The sequence below is a fragment of the Crinia signifera genome, chromosome 7 (genome assembly GCF_055691185.1).
Source record: "Crinia signifera chromosome 7, ASM5569118v1, whole genome shotgun sequence".
In the NCBI taxonomy this organism is placed as follows: domain Eukaryota; kingdom Metazoa; phylum Chordata; class Amphibia; order Anura; family Myobatrachidae; genus Crinia; species Crinia signifera.
Genome location: NC_139223.1, coordinates 88,404,535 through 88,420,362, shown reverse-complemented (window position 1 = coordinate 88,420,362; position 15,828 = coordinate 88,404,535). Strand labels below are relative to the sequence as shown.

Sequence of the window (15,828 nt, the reverse complement as noted above, 5' to 3'; positions counted from 1 at the left end):
CGCATTGTAACCAGCTTGGACTGTATCCAACCTAGACTATATCCTGCACTGTATCCAATGCACTCTGTATCTGATGCACACTGTAACCTGCACTGCATCCGAGGTGCACTGTATCCCTGTGCGTTTGCTGGTATACTGTGGTGTAATGATGTGTGTGTGCCAGGGCAATGTTATGTTACCCTGTGTGTGCTGCCACAAAGCAGTGTGGTGTAATGTGAATAACGGACACTAGGACACTACTAATTCGGCTACGAATTCAGCAGTAAATACGACTCCATAAGCATAACCAGCCCTGGACTCATTGAGCCTGTTGGGTCCCCCTGTATTTCTATAAACAACACCATGCTCTTTTCCCAGTCCTGGTTCCCAAAATACATGTGCACAACAACAGTAGGGGTCCCCTGTATTTCAGAAACCAGCACCGGGCTCAAAAAGCCAGCAGTGTTATGCCACAGCTGGGGATACTTTTTACATAAGGTCCTCCAGCCAAAGCATGAGCACCTTGACAGGTCAGCCTACGCCGAGTCCCTAGGATAGTGGAGACACCCCCCCCCTTTTCGAGGGGATACCCATCCCGGCCTGAAGCCCGGGCTATCCCTGCCACCTCTGAGCTGTAAATGGCGGGCTAATGGTGTAAAAAGTATATATTGGGCTCTGTAGTAGAACTCCAAATCCCAGCAAGCCTCTCCACATGCTGGGACTTGGGAGAACCACAAGTACCAGCATACAGGACATTAATGTGCCCACTGGGACTTACAGTTCTATTACAGAGCCAATACCCCTTGAACACACACACCTGTAAAAATAAAACTCCGGGAGAGCTCTGCACCGGATAGGCATTGCGTGGCTTCATAAAAGCCCATGTTATGAATTAAACTTGGGCTTCTGTGGGAACCGGCAACTCAGGCTGACTGCAAGGTGACCCTACAGAGAGCACTTGCGGCCACCCTGAGTTGCCAACAGGAGAAATGGACAGACCTGCAGGGGAGCGTGTGGCAAGGAGTGTATGTATGTTTGCGTGCATAAATGGGTGTATTCATGTATGTGAATAAAGCGCTACTGTTCTGGGTGGATGTGTGTAATTATTGGAAGTAACGTGTAACTACAAGTCCCAGCGTGCCCTTTAATGCCCCACATGCTAGTACTTGTGGATCTCCAAGTGCGGGAGAGGCTTTCTAGGGACAAAATATCAGCCTGTGCCCACCGCCTGACAGCCCCGGGGTTCAGCCCTAGATGGGTGAAGCCTGGGAGGGACTCCTTTATTGGGGGTTCCCCACTCCCCCAGGTACCCCATCCAGGGCTGACCAGCCCATGTGTTCATGTTTCAGTCAGGGGACCTTGTCCCCCAGCTGTGGTATGACACCGCTGGCTGTTGGAGCCCGGTGCTGGTTCCAAAACAAGGGGACCCCTAGTCTTTTTGTCCCTCCATATTTTTAAAACCAGGACTGGTCCATCAGTTTTTACCCCCATATTTGGGAAACAAGGATCTGCTCAAAGAGCCCAGGGTTGTTTATTCTCGGGAGATAAAAAATTGCACCCTATTACATTCGCGAAATATATATACTTGAATTTTAACCGCAATTCACACACTTGTGCGATTTTCTGTAAACATGCGATAAAAAAATGGCACATTAGAGACTCCGAACTCCCAGCTGTCGCGGTCACTGACGTTGTCATCATACCTCCCAACTGTCACGCTTTCCGCGGGAACGTCCCAATATTCTGGGACGTTCCTGCGTCCCGCCCAGGGCCGCCATTGTCCCGCGGTGGGGGGAACAGTTGGGAGCCCCCCCAGCTTGCCGAGAATAGACGCTGTGCGCATGCGCACAGCGTCTATTCAGCGCTGACGAGCGGCGAAAACAGGGGCGTGGCCGGAGTTCGCGTCACCCCGTGAGGCCATGCCCCCTTTTCTTGAGGCCGCGCCCCCTTTTCGGAAGCGCGCGCGCGGCTTCGCCGCGCGAACGTCCCGACCTCCCAACTTCAAAAGTTGGGAGGTATGTGTCATTATTGTTTATTACTGTAATCATCATAATACTATTTCTATTGTTGGATGTTCCTTATAAGGGTCAAACAATAGATGAGTTTTTCAAGTTTTCGTGCATTATTATTTCAATTGAAAATATTATTGTAGATCTGCGCTTTGAGTAACAAAAATGTATTATTGTTCAAACACATCTTACTAATGTTTATTGTTGATGATGTGCAGTGTCTTGAATGAAACAAATATGGTGACATAACTGTATACCTGCAATGCAATATTTCAATAAAAAGTTTATTTTAAAAAAATGGCACATTACTAAAAAATCGCACTCTTTTACATTTGGCCCTTGGAGCCCTTGTTTATACACAAAGGTTAGTCATTCTCTTGATGCAAGCTTTGCACATTGTTTTCATGCTGGTTTGTTGAATGTGTGTTTGTTTAAAGGGCAGGAAGGAAACATTACATACAGTAGAAATAGATACAGTAGACGCCAGATAATAATGACCAGTGTATTTAATCTGGCAATTTGCTCAATAATGGTGTTCTACCAGCATGTTCAACTTCCTTTGCTGCTGTTTATCTATCGATATGTCTCTAACGTTTACACCAAGTATTAATTTCTCTTTGAGAAATCTAAAAGGACACATCCACTTATCCTTCCTAACAATTTCTGAGTACAGGGCTGTTAAACCTAAATTCAAGATCACACTTATATTATCAATATAATTCATAATATGTTGTTAACACTATATGCACAACATTTGTCATTGACCCTTTCAAAGCTGTTTTTTTTTTCAGTACTGTCCTGTACCCTGTGGCTATGTGCATATATGTATATACATCCTCACAATACCTTCTACTATGTAACCACTTATTGACTAATACAGTAATAATAGTAATATAGGTTTAAATAAATAAGATATATGATAAGAGGCAAGATGCTTTATATACTTTTTATGTAGTTTTGATATTTTTAATATAAGAAGAAAGCAGCAAACTCAGTTAAGTAAATCACCAAGACTGACAGGTGATGCATAACGCGCAATTAAGGCCCTTTATATTATGAAATCTAAAGCAAGCATGGCATCTTGAAAAAGTCTCTGTTGCCAAGAGCCAAAACGCGTCAGCACCCACTGGGTTCCAGTCACTGTGATCGATTACAGCAACAGATAATTGGGGTATGGGTAAAAACCGGACCTGACAAGACCCCGTAATGACAGACCGGACATCAAACGCGGGTGATGTCCTGTCCAGGGTGGGCTGCCTGTGCTGTCACCAGGGAGAGGAGGAGGAGGGAGAGAATAAAGCCTCCCTGTATGGTCTGGGCATGTAGCAAAAAAACTGAATGGTCCTGACCACGCAGGGTGGCTGTAATCTCCCCTTCCCCATATCCCTGGTGATAGTTTTCACAGGCATCCACCCGGACAAGACACCCCCCTAAACCGGACACTACAAGCTCCGGAATGCAGATTTTGATGTCTGGTCCGACGTTCTGGGGTCTTGTCCGGGTCCGGTTTTTACTTAGTCTCAGCTAATTATGCACCTGTGCCTGGAATCGAGTTCACCATTGATACTATTTCTGCCGCGGACAGTCCGCCACCACAACCATAGCGGACGCTGGAGCCGCAGACTGCTCTATCTCACGAATAGTCAGCAACTGCTTCATACAGCCCTGACAGTCGGGCAGATAAAAATGTCTCTGATGCAGCAGCACTGTGTCACTCTTCACCTTGGGTCTGCCTGACAGCATTTCTCCCTGCCCTGATGCACATGCAGAGGTGAAGACAGGTGAGCATACACAGCAAAGCTAGAACTACAAAATGCAGTGAGAGCAAAAGTTTTTAGGGAGAGTTATCTGTAGGACCCGGCCCCGGTAATCTCCACATGTACAGCCAGGTGATCACACATTAGCCATGTCTTTACTGTTCACACATTGCAGTTAAAGGCTCCTACTGGAGCCCTGTCCTTGTATGAGGTTATTGCTAAATCCCGGCATCACTTAGGACCTTATTTTGGTCTACACGCAGTGCTGCAAATTTCGCAGTGCTGAATGTGGCTTTAACGTGACCTGCCGCTCTTACATCTGCCCCCCCCCTCTCTAAGAGAGGTCCCCGCACGGCTGTAAATGGATGTTTTGCATACACATCCATTCACAGCCTTGGGTGCAGGTACCAAATTATTTGATGATCGCCGACCATTGAATGATTTGGTTCATACACGCAAAACTAAGAAACTCTCAGGTGTCTTAGTTTTGCATGCGCACTGTACAGGAATAGGGCGGGCAGCTGACATCCGGTGATGTCAGCTGCCCACCCCCGGCAGCAGCGTCACTGTCAAAATTCCATGGGAATGCCCAGCGTTTTATGGGAACACCCATGAAACGCTGGGTGTTCCCATGGGCGTGTCCACCCGCTGCCGCCCATTGCCCTCCCTGTTCACTCCCAGTGTATGCACATGCCCAGAAACGCTCTAGTCAAACAAATTAGAACAACCTCCTTAATTTATTATTGCCACAATAGGACATTATACTTATTGACACCAATTGCCAAAAGTGCGCGAACACTCAAGCTCAAAATCATTCGCTCGGTAAAAGTAAGTCTCGCACCTCGCAGGCCAGACGCTTCTCTGCCCCACATTCGCACGGGCAAACAACACGCATAATTGCTAAAATACATGCACCTACACACAATACACACCCATGCAGCATACACGTTTCTCTCATTAACCATTTAACTAACTACATGCCAGCCACACGGGAAGCACAATTTTGCAGTTTAAACATTTACACTTCTCTGCATTCATCTCTCTTATATATTTCATTGTTCTTAGCTGCAATTGCATAGTATTAGTTGCTGCTTTTATGCGCCATTTTAAAATGTCAAACCTTAACACACAATTGTTCCTATCATGTTTCCCCAATAGTAGACACAATTACAATGTGTCAACTCTCACACAAACCTGCAAACATTCTAGGATCAGCATCAGGGTTTAGCCACAACAATTAAACAAAAATATTAACTATTATGAGAGTGACACATTCATTTTCAACACATTTGTAGGACACATACTGTACATTGCCATTTAGTTTGGGAAGTGAAACATTAACAACACTAGAGACAGGTAATAACGGTTAATTACTAGTTCAATTTGGGGACGCTATTAATTGAAACCAATAAATACCATGAAATGAGGGTAATTGGTTAATGGTCTGTAAATTACTTGCGAGCGCATTCGTGTTGCAGCATGTGAAACACCCTCAGACCGTATTCGCTTGGCTGCCCACTGGAAGCCCGAGCGAAGAGACTGGGTTGTGTGCGAACACTTTAGCGTATGTGTAGTGGAACGCCACTCCCCTTTGTGTTTGGACGCAAACAAACGGGTTCACGTGGCTTAGTGGCGTGCCTTCGCTGGCTGTGTGTAAGTGTTTGTCCGAGCGAATGAACCTGAATAAGGCCCATAGTACGTTTGGAGAGGCAGATGAGCCAGGCAGCAGCATTGAGAATAGATTGGAGTGGAGAGAGGTGTTTTACAGGGAGGCCAGAAAGTAGTTTATTACAGTAGTCCAATCTGGATATGACTAGTGAGTGGATGAGGGCCTTTGTAGCATCCTGGGTGAGATAGGGTCTGATCCTGGAAATATTTTTGAGGTGGAAACGACAGAACTGTGAGAGATGCTGAATGTCCGGTTTATAGGAGAGAGAGGAATCAAGAGTAACGCCAAGGCAGTGTACTTGGTGGCTAGAGAAGATCATTGTTCCATCAATAGAAAGTGAAATTGTGGAAGGTATTTATATTTACGCAACATCAGATATTTCATTCATGTCAATCCCAGCCCAGTGGAGGTTACAATCTACTGTATATTTCTTATATGAAAACACAGATTAGTTTTTTATTTCTCAGAAGCCAAATAGCCATACTTGCTGACTGTCCTTGAATTGCTCGGAGGCTCCCCAGAAAGGTGAACAAGTATTATGCTTTCTTGGAGGCCTCTGCACCCCACTCTCATATTATCTAAGCCCTGCCACCATTATATACTGCTGTAGTGCCTGCTTTTTCAGCAATGTAAAGCGGGGGATGGAGCCACCAAGACGCAATTGTGTTACAAAGGCCTGGTTAGCCCACCTTCCCACACAGCCACGCCACCATTGTGGAAGCAAAGTAGGTAAGCATGCAAATAACTTACTAGTACCCTATGATTATGGAGTATAAGAGGAAAGAGGAACACCTATGAAACTCATGCAAACACAGAAAGAATATATTGTACAAACTTCACATACCTTCACAGTACCTTGGTCAGGAATTGAAGTTAGGGCTGGGAGCTAGTAACATTAACCAGTATGCTACGCCACTTCCTAATTTATACCATAATGCACATGTGGAAAATATTATATCATAATCTGTCCCTTAAAATAAATCTTCATACTTAAGGAAATCATGTCAGAAAAGTTAAGCTAAAACATCCCCCTTTTATTTTGTAGCATTTACAATTTTGAAATAAACTGTTGCTTCACGCAGGAAATAAGTTGCACAAGAAGTGTGCAATCACATGATTCAGACACAAGTATCACCAATGCTCCGTCCGTACTGGAATGTGCTGTCATTTCTAAAATCTAAAATTGATGTCAATTGTGCTAGTAAGAATTTCTATATACCCACATTGCCATTTATAATGCAGTACTGTACAATAATCCTGCATGCTGTACACCCTTCATTCCATGTCATTCTGCATGTATCATACGTGTAATTTTCTTAGCAAGATAACACATACGATACATACTGTAGGTGCATAGCACATAGGTGTAACAATTTATGAAATATACATAAAAATTTAATCTTTTCAATCCAATTATAGTCTATTGGCATTCCTTTTCAGCAGACCAGACTGGCCTTCCTTTTAGTACGTCCCCATTCATATTAGTCAGCTGCTGCACTTACAGCATTTATTATTGAGAGGCTGAAGGACAACATCTGTACCAACATTGCTGCGAAATATCTCCAGCAACACATTAAAGTGTTATGAAAAAATGGGAAAAATACTACAGCAATCGCACCACATACTGTATTATTAGAAATACCTACCTGTAATCCTTTTGTGCGTCTGAGAACTCACTGCAGATTCTGAGGGAGAGGAAGGTACAGTTTGAGAGTTTCACAGAACTTCTCTTTTCCTCTGAGTAATACAGCCACTTCCTTGTGTGGGCGGAGGTGCTTAAAGAAAAAAAAAAAACACCACAAATAAGCCAACATTTTTCTCCCTCCCCCTTCTCTCTTGCTGGCTGCTTCTTCCTATGCGAACACTCAGACTCATTCACATCTGGACATTTAAAATTACCAAAGTTTTCCAAAAATGACAAAATTCAGATAGACTCCTGTGTAGTAAGGAGGCACGGGAATGGGGGTGGCTGGCAAAGGGACTGCAGCACCACAGGGACCAGTCTAAACAATGCGCCGTTTATATTTCATATGAGATCAAGCAGAATATGCTTCCCAAGAAGCATTTATCTTTAAGGCTATTTGAAACAAGAATGCATTTGTTTTGTAATCTATTGCAGTAACATGGAGAACCAGTGGAAAGTTCATGATGTCTGCACATTCCTGTATATTGGTCATTTATATGTGTGTTGGACTTTCTCTAAAGTTTTAACCCTTGATTTGCAAATTAATTGTAAGTTAAACTGCCACTGTGTTATTTATTCTGTAGGATTGCTAAGTGTTATGTTTATTAAATATATTTTGTGGGAAATCCCTATAAAAAAAAAAAGAATAGTTTTGCAGGCATCCACCAACAACATGTAACTGGGTATGCCCAAAAAGTAAAAAAGAGAGGCTGCTGCAGATACCGGGTTGCAAAAAGTAGCACTCATACAGATGGAGCCTCTGTCATCATGCCCGGCGCCCGCCAGAACATCCCCTCTGGTAGGCACCAGCGTACAGGGACTCCATTGAACTGGGATGCGCATGCGTCTCACACGCACGTGCGTCCCAGTCTCTTGGCGGCTGGGCAGCGGCATCCTGCACGTCTCTGCTTCAGGGAGATGGGCAGGGTTTGGAGGGGGGGGGGCTCCATTGCCACAGGGCATGCAAGCGTATCACGTGCACGTGCCCCCTGGCAGGAGCTGGTGGCTGGCAATAGTTTCGCCAGCCCCTGCCTGAATGAGGCCGGCTACATCTGTAGGTTTCTATGGGGGCTGATAAATGGATTGATCAGATTTACCAAACTCCAGATTAAAGTGCATCACAAAATTTAGCCCTGGTATTTAATGTTAGCTATAGGTGGGATTAAATCATAGTACCCTATGGGCTATTGTACCCTATGGGCATGTCATGACCACCATGTCTGCCACTCACGCCTCCCATGCCATGGCTGCCCCTGGGGTTCCTAACAGGGTAATTCAGACTCAGGCACTCACCTCCGCTATCAGTCCCCTTGTTCCTGGGTTGCGTGATGTCGCGCTGTCATCTCATGGTAACAGTGGTAGCGTGCGCGCCGGTGACATGCGGGGCTTGGACTGCGTGGGGCCTGAGTTGCCATAGTGTTCTGTGTCCTTTCTGGGTCTGGCTGGTGCATGCTGCACACACTTCCTGTTTCAGAAACCTGTCCCCCCCCCCCCCCCCCCCCTGGCGGCGGCCATCTTGTTGGTTTCTCCTATCAGGCTGCACTGCCAATTTCCATTTAACCAATCACAGTGCAGCTCTCCCTTCAAATACTGACTTGCTGGGCCAAACCAGCAGTCAGTACAATGATGTCCTTATGCTAGGCACCTGACTCTCCTTGCTGCTGGTAGTGCTGCTACTTCTAGTCAGTGGTGTAGTTACAGTAGGTGCCACGGCACCCGGAGCAAGGGCATGTTTTGCGCTTCCCCCCAATATGTCATAGGTGAGGCTCCTGCGTAGTGAAAAGTTGGCACGGACCAACATTATACCACACACTGTAATGCCCATTGCACATTTTAGTGAACTTTGTAATTCCAATTACACATAAGCCCACACATGATGCCCATGACATACTATATAACACTCCGCAATGCCCATGACATACTATATAACACACCGCAATGCCCATGACATACTATATAACACTCCGCAATGCCCATGACATACTATAAAACACTCCGCAATGCCCATGACATACTATATAACACTCCGCAATGCCCATGACATACTATAAAACACTCCGCAATGCCCATGACATACTATATAACACACCGCAATGCCCATGACATACTATATAACACTCTGCAATGCCCATGACATACTATATAACACTCTGCAATGCCCATGACATACTATATAACACTCCGCAATGCCCATTGCATACTATATAACACACCATAATGCCCATTACACATTTGACACATAAGTGCCACTTACCTAGATGCTCAATGCCAGGGGCTTCATGCTCGATGCCAAGGGGCTTCATGCTCGATGCCAAGGGGAACTGAATTTGCTCGTTGCCCAGGGGTGCAGAACTGTGCAGCGGCCCGCTCCCGGCCGCTGTGCAGCAAGGTGGGAGGATGGGTGCAGCAGGGTGGTAGGGTCGGTGGGTTTGTGCAGCAGGCTGGGAGGGTTGGTTGGTGCCGCAGGGTGAGTGGGTGCAGCAGGGTGGGATGGTTGGTGGGTGCAGCAGGGTGGGTGGGTGTGTGCTTGCAGCAGGGTGGGTGGGTGCAACAGGGTGGGTGGGTGCAGCAGGGTGGGCGGGTTTGTGCCGAAGGGGGGGTGGGTGCAGCAGGGTGGGACGGTTGGTGGGTGGGTGCAGCAGGGTGGGTGGGTGTGTGCTTGCAGCAGGGTGGGTGGGTTTGTGCAGCATGGGTTTGTGCAGCATTTGGGTTTGTGCAGCAGGGTGGGTGGGTGGTTGGGTTTGTGCAGCAGGGTGGGTGGGTGGCTGCTTGCAGCAGGGTGGGTGGGTTTGTGCAGCAGGATGGGTTTGTGCAGCTGGGTGGGTGGTTGCAGCAGGATGGGTGGGTTTGTGCAGCAGGGTGGGTGGGTGCTTGCAGCAGGGTGGGTGGGTTTGTGCAGCTGGGTGGGTGGGTGGTTGCAGCAGGGTGGGTGGGTTTGTGCAGCAGGGTGGGTGGGTGCGCGGGTGATGCAGGGTGGATGCAGCAGAGTGGGAGGGTGCACCTTACCTCACCCCTCCCCCTGCTGTGCTGCGTCGCGTCCACCCCTCCCCTCCTCCTGGCTCCCCGCTGTGTCCGGGAGAAACTGCAGTGCTGCTATGTAAAATTCATAGCTCCCGCTGGACCGCTAGCCAATAGGCGCTCGCGGGCCAGCAGCCACCAGTTGATTGGCTTCTGGACCGCAAGCGGCCATTGGCTAGCGGTCCAGCGTGCGGGAGACGTGTTGTGACTTTTACATAGCATCAGCAGCACGTCTCGTGGGGGAGCGGGCAGGGCAACGGCGGAGGCAGGCGAGCGAGCTGGCGGTGCTGGCACAGCTCCGGCACCAGGCTAGCTTCCTGCGCCCGGAGCGTGTGCTCCGCCTGCTCCGGGCTCGCTACGCCTCTGCTTCTAGTTCCAGAGACTCTATCCGGTATCCTGCTACACCCGCTGTCTTCAAACCATCACATCGCAGACCCCTGCTGCTGCCTTAATGGACCGGACAAGGTTAGCCCCCCAAATGGGTCACTTTCTCCAGCCTGACGGTTATTACTCTGATTACAGCTATCAGGGTTGTCAACACACCCTTCCCGGATTCTTCCAATCATTCAACCATCCAATCATCCAATCGTCCAATCATCCAATCATCCAATCTTTCATTCAATCATTCAATCTTTCATTCAATCTTTCATTCAATCATTCAATCTTTCATTCAATCATCCAATTTGGCAATCCAATCATAAAATTCGGTACTTATGTATTATCTGGGCTCCCATGTTAAATGCACCCCATTTTTTTATACCCCTACTATCCAACTACGCATGGAGTTGATTTTATATAGTGTGGCGAGCGCAGCGAGCCACCGTGCCCAAAGCGTGGCGAGCACAGCGAGCCCCGCGAGGGGACGCGGTCTCATAAGAAAAACGGGAGCCCAGATATTACATAAGTACCTAAAATTCTTCAAGTTTTCAGTTATTTATTCAAACCTTCAAGTCAAGTCATCTCTTCATCCTAATCACCTGCAAGCTCTACAATAAGTATTACATATCATTGACTTTGTTTACTCATTATCTACAGCAGTGCTTCCCAACCTGGCATACTAGTAACCCTGGGGGTACTCTGCAGACCAGTTGGGGGTACTTGGAAATAATATTGGTAAATGGCGAAAGAAGAAAAAGTCTCCCAATGGTAAAAGAAGTCTACCATTGACATGGAAACAAGCCACGTTGTGTCATTTCCAGTTCCATCTGCAGTGTCATCAGCGTCTCCTTGTGCTTTTGCCCAACCAGCAATTCACTGAGAGCTACCTGTGAACATCAGCCCCGCACTGACATGGGTGGAAGAAGCATTAATCCTACAGGCGTTAGCGGGAACTCTGGAGACAATACACAGCCAGCGGCCAGACAAATTCGGACCTGATTCCTGACCATATACTAGTCCACGGCTACTCCTTAAGATTAGGACACGCATACTGCTCACTTCCACTCATAAGTACTGTGGAAATTTCAAATTGAGAGGAGGGGTACTTATAAATGAAATGCATAATTAGGGGGTACGGGAGAGAAAAAAGGTTGGGAACCACTGATCTACAGTATTATCCTTGTGCCATTCCTCATCTTCTGTACCATCGTATCTTTATTAAAACTGGTTTTTCTTTTATCCAATTGCCGTCCTCCCTTCTGTCGTCTATGCAAAAACCATATATCAAAGCACCTAGCCTCCGTTTTACTCCAGCCGGTGCTACCGGAAACACGACAGGGCATATGTTACCTGTGCTAGAAACTCCAGATTCTTCCCCCTTGTGTGGTGTGGCATGTTGCAGTATGGCGAATTGTTGCACAACCTGGCTAGTGTGGTGTATGGCGTTGCCATGGAATGTAATGCTTATGTTTATCCACCATATATCTCTTTTGAAAATCACCAACCACATGAGATCTCCAATGAAATGCAGTACAGAAATATAGTCCAATAACTACTTTACCATTCTGTAAATACAATATACTATGTAGTCAATCATTCTCGACCCGCCACCTTATTGTACAATAATCAAGCTACACAGACACTCATTCAGCCACAGGGACTCGGTGGGGAAATGTATGCCGAGTTTAGCTCCATAAAGGGGGCTAATTAGAAGCACAATCAGTTTTTGCTCATTAAAATGATTATATATATATATTAGGGCGGAGTGAAAAAACTGAAATTGAGAAATTCAAAAACGGCTAGTGTGGGAAAGTTGTGACTTGACCTGAATAAGAAACGTGCAAAAGCATTTTGATCTGAGTCAACATCTTCTGTTCTGGCAAGAGGCCTAAAGTTTCACTTTTTAGGTGAAAATGACGAAACCTATGAAGATGCTCCAATCTAGTTATAATTATGTCAGGATGTCTTAGAGTGGTTCATTAATATACTTTAGCATAGTAAAAAAACAGTACGAGCTTGTCCTAGTGCAAAGTGACTGACTGGCGGGAGAAAAAATCCCTAATAATTGACCCATTTTCATGGTCACAATTGTGAATATTGTGTGTTTTCTCCTGAACGTGTTTATAATAGAAGAAGCACAAATACTCTAAATGGAATTTCATTGACACTGTGTGAAATATAACACTGCATAATAGCCCTTAATCAGACCTGATCGCAGTACAAATTTGTTCTCAAAATGGGCAAAACAAATGCTGCATTGCAGGTGGGGCAGATGGAACGTGCTGAGAGAGTTAAATTTGGGTGGGGTGTGTTGAAACTGAAATCTAAATTGCAGTGTAAAAATAATGCAGCAGGTATTTACCCTGCACAGAAACAAAATTACTCAACACAAATCTAAAGGTGGCCATACATCTACAGATCGATTGTCAGATCTGGCTGGTTGGAACAAATACCTGGTAATATCTGAATGACAGTTTTTGGCAGTTTTCCAGCATTTCAAAGCAAAGTGCTCTCATCCATTACCAGTATTTTGTTCCAAACAGACAGATCGGACAATAAATCTGTAGATGTATGGCCACATTAACTCCCTCTGCACATGTTACATCTGCCCCACCTGCAGCTGCATTACAGCATATAATTATGCCAAAGATAAGCCAATATATTAACAGTTAAATTGCATTATGCTGTAATAAGTATTGCTGATCAATCCTGCCTAGCCGTCTTTTTGTATGGGCTTAATGGGCACTTGCCCAGGGGCCCCAGGCGTATAAGGGCTCTATGTTGATAGCTGAGGATCCCCTTTTTCCAGGGATACCAGAATTTAGAAAATCGGCCCTGGGGAACTGCAGATATCCAACTTCAAAGCAGCAGTCCACATCCGACCTGATAATTACAATTTCCAGTCATATTTCTCAGGTTCTCTCTGACACTAGCGGCTTGTCTCTATCATGCCCAGAACCAGAGATATCAGCCTTCAAGCAGCCGGTCCCTGCTCCAGCTCCAAACGTCTGGTGTACAGTTTTATATTTTTGTCAATGGATTGCTCTGGCTCCTGATCTCTGATACCCAAGTTCCCAGCACCTCCTGAAAGTTGGGACTCTAGGTTTTTATACTAGGCTAAGAAATCTATTTCCAGATAATGGCGATATCTGCAGTCAAACAAGCTGCCCTTCCACCGGAAAATGACAAATATTAAGCCCACTCCATTATCCAACCGTCCCCTGTGTATAAAACACCCCCTACCTCCCTGGAAGTCATTTACAAGGGACCCTTCATTCAGCTCAGTGCCCCCTTCCACACGTTAGTGTTCTCCCTCCCACCACCTGTGCAGTAAAGGAGTAATTAGCAGAAGTTACTGCTCCAGGTCCTACATGTTGAATGGAAGATAGAGCACCCCCTGCCACCCGTGGGACATCAAAGCTGCTGCTGATACCACCCCCCACCCCTAGGAGGGGAGAATGGGTAAGGGCCCCAGTGCATTGCTTTGCCCAGGTGCCCACACTGCTGTTAAGACGGCCCGGCTGCATAGAAATGAACACAGTGATTGGCATATATGTACTGCTGGACACCACTCATAGAATGATTAACCTGTTATTTTTTGAATCAATGTTCTTTTTTTTTTTTTTTCCTCTAAACATTAGATGTATTTGTTTATTTATTTATTTATTTATTTACAGTTTCTTATATAGCTCAGCAGATTCCGTTGCGCTTTACAATAGTAGACAGTGATAAAACAAACTGGGTAATGACAGACAGACTTGGGGGTTAGAGGGCCCTGCTGCAAGCTTACAATTTATTACATCATAGTACACTTCAACGTACAGTATTTAACAGTTAAATTGGGCTGTAATGCAGCCCAATCATGTTCCCAGTATAGGGGATGCAACACTGTTTTTCTGTCAATAAACAGAAGTGATATGTAAAATGATACATTAGACAGTTTACACTGTTACTTGTAATACTTATTGTAACAGTTACTGTTTTTCAATAACAGACTGCAACAGTTATTTCTTATTTATATACACAGGATTGTCTATCTTTGTATATGCACTGCAAAGAGAGCAGCATAAATCCAATTGCATGTATTTCAGTGACACTGTGTGAAATATAACACTGCATAATGGCCCTTAATCAGACCTGATCGCAGTACAAATTTGTTCTCAAAATGGGAAAAAAAATGCTGGACTGCAGGTGGGGCAGATGTAACATGTGCAGAGAGATTTAAGGTGGCCATACATCTACAGATTTATTGTCCGATCTGTCTGGTTGGAACAAAATCCTGGTAAAAGATGAGAGCAAATGACAGTTGACCATTTGCTTTGAAATGCTGAAAAACTGTCATTCAGATATTACCAGCTGTTTGTTCCAACCATCTGACAATCGATCTGTAGATGTATGGCCACCTTTAGATTTGTGTGAGTTATTTTGTTTCTGTGCAAGGTAAATACCTGCTGCATTATTTTTACACTGTAATTTAGATTTCAGTTTCAACACACCCCACCCAAATTTACCTCTCTCAGCACGTTACATCTGCCCCACCTGCAATGCAGCATTTGTTTTGCCCATTTTGAGAACAAATTTGTACTGGGATCAGGTCTGATTAAGGGCTATTATGCAGTGTTATATTTCACACAGTGTCACCGAAATTCCATTTAGAGTATTTGTGCTTCTATTATAAACACGTTCAGGAGAAAACACACAATATTCACAATTGTGACCATGAAAATGGGTCAATTATTAGGGATTTTTTTCTCCCACCAAAGTCTGTCACTTTGCACTAGGACAAGCTCGTACTCTCTTTTACTATGCTAAAGTATATTAATAAACCACTCTAAGACAGCATGACATAACTTTAACTAGATCGGAGCATCTTCATAGTTTTCGTAATTTTCACCAAAAAAGTGAAACTTCAGGCCTCTTGCCAGAACAGAAGATGTTGACTCAGATCAAAATGCTTTTGCACGTTTCTTATTCAAGTCAAGTCACAACTTTTCCACACTAGCCGATTTTGAATTTCTCAATTTCAGTTTTTTCACTCCGCCCTAATATATATATATATATATATATATATATATATATATATATATATATATATATATATATATATATATATAATAGCATGGCTAAATACTCAATGTAATTGTAATTTAATCTGCATAAAAAATGTTCTCACTAAGGGCCAGATTCTCTAAGCTTCAAAAGTGATAAAATGGAGAGTGATAAACAGCCAATCAGCTCCTACCTGCCATGTCACAGACTGTGTTTGAAAAATGTCAGACAGGAGCTGATTGGCTGGCTGTTTATCACTCTCTATTTTATCACTTTTGAAGCTTA

The 15,828-nt window shown here is 45.0% G+C and overlaps 1 protein-coding gene across 1 annotated transcript in view; it reads right to left on the bottom strand.

Annotated features, from left to right (window-relative positions):
• Positions 1 to 7,454, bottom strand: part of ARPC1B (actin related protein 2/3 complex subunit 1B) — a 38,727-nt gene extending 31,273 nt beyond the window's left edge. The window contains exons 1-2 of the mRNA XM_083153474.1: positions 7,314 to 7,454; positions 7,061 to 7,189 (exon numbers count right to left, since the gene is read on the bottom strand). The gene's annotated coding sequence lies outside the window, so the exon portion shown is untranslated. The remainder of the gene's footprint in view (positions 1 to 7,060; positions 7,190 to 7,313) is intronic.
• Positions 7,455 to 15,828: the final 8,374 nt, after the last annotated feature.